This window comes from Selaginella moellendorffii, unplaced genomic scaffold (assembly GCF_000143415.4).
Source record: "Selaginella moellendorffii unplaced genomic scaffold, v1.0 SELMOscaffold_0, whole genome shotgun sequence".
Lineage (NCBI taxonomy): Eukaryota > Viridiplantae > Streptophyta > Lycopodiopsida > Selaginellales > Selaginellaceae > Selaginella > Selaginella moellendorffii.
In genome coordinates, this window is record NW_003314261.1 from 775,403 (window position 1) to 780,483 (window position 5,081).

Consider the following 5,081-nt stretch of genomic DNA (forward strand, 5'->3'; position numbering starts at 1 on the left):
GCAACTCAGCAATAGTAAGGCTTGCTTGGTGTATATGAATATCCACTTTAGGATCCTGGTACACAATGTTGATGAAGATGTAGTACATATGCTTGCAAGGAGCATATGCCTTCCTATGTTCCTCACGCTTCGTAAAGTCTGGACATGTGCAAGAAGGAAAGTCGTGAATGGCAATTGTGTACTCTCCACCTTCTGTTTTGACTGTGTACTCCTTTGCAAGCGCAGCAATGTACTTCGTGGAGAGAATCTCACACTCAAGTGTTTGAGCCAAGTTTATTTTACCTTGCTTCTGCTTGGAGATGGTACCAATAAATTTAACTGCCTTACCTTTTCGTGCTGGCCTCCTATGCATCTCTGTAAGAATAGTCCTGCTCCTGTCACTCATGTCTCCAACTCTCCTCTCAAGATTAAAACCAGATTTCTCAAGGTTTTCAATCTCATCCGAGGTGAGCGTGACCCCATTAGCAACCGGCCATTCTTTAGGTACTGCATCAGGTTTAGTCACTATAGTGCCTTCAAGCCGCTTCGTATGGTTGGCGTCGGTGTTGCAACAATATAGCCAGCACCATCTTGAAAATCCTGCTTACTTTCGTTCCCCATAGAAACATGGGGCTGGAACAGAAGCAGAGTTTTCACCACGAATCCAGGCCCAACACTTGCCCCTCGAAAGCATCCCCACACACCTTACATTCGATTTTGCTGGCACGCGTCGGATTGCCCATTGCTTTGGCTCCACGCTACGGTAAGTAATTTCAACCTGTTGCGATGCACTCTTTTCATCAGCCACTTGAGGTGGCTCGGTCCGAGAGCGGTGTCTTGGAGCAGAATGGTACTCGATATCAGGTCTGTGAGAGCTTTTTGCTCCAAGGTCCGTACCAACATCTTCCCCAGCAAAGGAAAAACGATGCTTTGAGCGGACAGTTTTCATATCACCAATAGAAGCTCGGGGAGTGTACTCCATAGATGTGCGACGGACCACTTCCTCAACTACAGTTGCCACTGTTCGGGCGGGTGGAGTTAATTTTCTCTTCATCCTATCATGTAACATCTCAATAGAAGGCCCTGTTCCCATGTATCTTCCTTCCTCGAATGCCAGTGCTTTTGAAGATTGCTCTATAGCACGTATCAAATTTTATAGACAGGCTTCGTATAGACTCATCTTCCCTTTCCCTACCTCAGAGGAACGCCAACTCCAATGCTTATTTTCGGAGGGATTCACAGTTGGGGTGTATGCGAGGTCCTCAAGTGGTTGATCCTAATGGAAAAGGCAATATTAAAAGGTAATAAAAGGAGAAGAAAAAATATAAACCAACCTGAAAAGAGTGATGTCCCCATTGGAACATCCTAACTTCCCACCATCCTAACCATGACTCAAGTTGTGGTAGGCAACTTATGTCTGTATAGCCATCTTCACGCCACCACATTCGAATTTTGTTTGCTTTTGCCTCATGCTCTTCTTCAGAAGGTGCAACCTGCCATTGTTTGCACAACTCCTTAAATATTGATTGAAACTCTGGCTTGATAAGATGGCAGTGCTGGTTTAGGCTTTGAGCCCAATGGAACTCACAAATCCTCTCACGACTTTCCAATGGTTGACCATTCCCAAAAACTGCTCAGATACCATTCCAGTTTGCACCAGCCCCATCTGCCATGAAACCACGAAAGTTTGCAGGCTTACCAGTCCGCTTTAGGACAATATCAGAGAGGGACTTCCAAAATATTTCCTGTGCTGTCTGGTCTTATACTTTAAACTCTGCTGTCGCAATTGTTAAGTTACAACGTAGCCTATGAAAACATAAATATTATAACAATTTCAATATAATGAGAATTAAAATTACCTTGGATCATACACATGAGCTCCCATGGTTGTCCAACCGGATACACGCTCCATATGGTCAAAATGTACCTATGCATTTACAAGGTCACTGGACCCAAACATGTCCATTCGGGAGACAAGATTTACGCCAGAGGCAGGGCCTATGGTAGACATTTTGAAGATGAAGGGGCGCTCTTGCTCATTCACAACTTGGTCTGGAAACAAACTTCCGTGGATGAACTCGTATGGACAGGTCCGTTTCAATTCAAGGATGGAGTCAATTTTTGATTGCAACTTCCCCTCTCGAGATTCACACATCCAAGATTTTATCCTAAACAATATAATGTAAGAAAAAATTATTATTATAACGTATGAAAAATAACGGATGTACCTCCTTAGGCTAGTAGCAGGTTGTACTCCTCGTAGTAAGTCCCGCAAGCTAGCCTTGTTTAGTTGAGTCTTTTGGCAACCTGGATTGAGTAAGGTATTTGCGATAAAATCCTTGAGGACGGTCTTCTGAACATGCTTCGGAGTTGCAGATGAGTTTCTCATAGTCTCTTCCTGTACAGCATCTTTGAAATGGTTGAGAGAACTCCTTTGTATCCCTTCCTACATTGGATGCATATGTGTGCCAACACGCACTGCAGCTCTTCCAGCCACTCCATCCCGTGGAAGAAAGTAGTACATCTTGGCCTCACAGATAGCACGACATAGAGGAGCATTTTTGCAGAATCGACATTTGAATCCAACAGCAATGGTGTCACAGACTGGAGGATTGACTGCAGACCCTTCGAAAAATATAGAGTTTCTAGAGCGGTCTCGATTGCATGCTTCATCCACACAATCTAAATGCCCGCCACAATGAACTATAAACACTGTGCCTTCAAAATGTTGGAAGTGTGTGGTTTTGATCTTGCACCAATTGTGGACATCCTGCTTGGTTTCCATCCCCTTCCGTTTGGAACCTGTGCTGCTAACAAGAGGTGGTAGCTCGAAGAAAATGTTGCTGTTGTAGGAGGATGGAAGCTCACTCACAAGCCTATACAAAAACAAGTGCACGTCAATTGAGAGGCGTGAAAACTGGAAAGCATTGCTAACGGCTTTGAATATTGCTAAAGTTGGAGCTGGAGCTGGTGAATTTGGCGCCGACACTAGCATGACATCTCCACTTGAACTAGAAGAGGACGAGAGGATAACGACTGACTCTTGCTTCACATTCACTTTCGCTGGAGCGCATTTTGGCATTTTGACTGGAGATCCGAACACTCGAATCTCCTTCGACTTGGAATTTTGTAAATCCCATTGTTGTCCACCCTTGCCCACACCAGAAAGAAGAAACTCCGAGTATGCAACTATACCGGTGTCGTTACGGATCACAGCCTCTAAAGAAATAGAGCCAAGACGAAGATCAAAACGCTGACATAAAAAACTTTCAGAAACAATACTCTGAGAGAATGAAAGAGGTGGGTGATCTCAAAAATGAAGAAGAAACCTCTCCATCCTTTTTAATAGGTTTTGGAGTTCTCTCTCTTTATGCTACTTGTAAAAATCTATAGTGAAACATAATTGAAATTTAAATAGAGTAATAAGAAGACAACGTACAAAATGAATTTAAATTCTATAGCAAATTTAACATGTGTAAGTGTGACAGTATTAATATTACTGTCATCTATTATGATGTCTGATGTATGTATACACATAGATCCAAGGAAAGATTTTCAGCACGTGAAGTTTGATAGTTAATAATGATACCAATAATGACATTCTGCTATAACGTGTTAAACCAAGAGATCCAATCTAACTATCAGCACGTGTGATATGTCAAGTTGTCAAATTTTAAGTGGTAGATGATAATAAATCTTGTCAAATATTATTCTTCAATAACAGATTTGATTTGTACTACAACTCAAGTTTTATCCATAATTATGAACACTGCTCGATGACATTTAAAGCACGTGCCTATTGTTTAGGATCTAATGCAACACAAAATAAATTTCTGGATGAGGATTCATCCATTCATAGATGGATATAGTACAACATATTTTAACGTGCCTTATTTATACTCTTTGAAGTTCTTGTAACGATTCCAAAATATGTACAAAATATTGATGAGAATGCATCCTTTCTAGATAATTTGTAAAATATAATATCATATCTCTAATAACAGAAATGTTGATAGGTGCTAGTTATACCATCATTAAAATATACAAAATAAAGAAGCATAATTTACATATAATAATAATGATAAGATAAAATAAGATCAAAGATATTGTGATGGTTGAGATTTAGGTTATTCGGAATGAACGGCCAGGATTAGAGATTGGTTAGGGTTAGGGCAGCCATCAGGATTAGGGTTAGGGTAGCCGCCAAGATTAGGTTACAGTTCGCATCGTGAGTGGAGCGCGCGAGAGATCGAGAGATCGAGCGCGAAGGAGATCGAGGGATTGAGTGCGAAGGAGATCGAGCGATTGAGCGCGCAAGAGATCGAGAGATTGAGCGCATGAGCGGGAGAGATTGAGCGTGCGAGCGGGAGAGTTTGAGCGCGCGAGCGGGAGAGTTTGAGCGCGCGAGCGGGAGAGATTGAGCGGAGCTGGAGAGATTGAGTGCGTGAGCAGGAGAGATTGAGTGCGCGAGCGGGAGAGATTGAGCGCACAAGAAATCTAGCACGATCAAGAAATCAAGGGAGGAAAGATGCCACCAAGGGTGAGTTTCGATTTGATTGCTTCCACTTCCATTTTTTGAGTCCATTGCTTCCATTCCATTGCTTCCCTTTTTTTTCCTTGATTGCTTCTTTGCTGGCCGAGATCAAGCTCGGGCCGGCCACCTCGGGCAGTTTTGCTTGCTGAGGGGCCGAGGTTATTCAAATAACCTCGGCCCCTCGGCGAGCAAAACTGCCCGAGCTTGAGCTCGGGCCGGCCACCTCGGGTAGTTTTGCTTGCCGAGGGGCCGAGGTTATTCAAATAACCTTGGCCCCTCGGCAAGCAAAACTGCCCGAGCTCGAGCTCCGGCCGGCCACCTCGGGCAGTTTTGCTTGCCCAGGGGCCGAGGTTATTCAAATAACCTCGGCCCCTCGGTGAGCAAAACTGCCCGAGCTCGAGGATAGGTCGGCCACCTCGGGCAGTTTTGCTTGCCTAGGGGCCGAGGTTATTCTAATAACCTCGGACCCTCGGTGAGCAAAACTGCCCGAGGTCGAGCTCCATTCTTCCACCTCAGGCAGTTTGGCATGCCGAGAACCCGAGGTATTTCCATTAAGCTCGTATTGTGG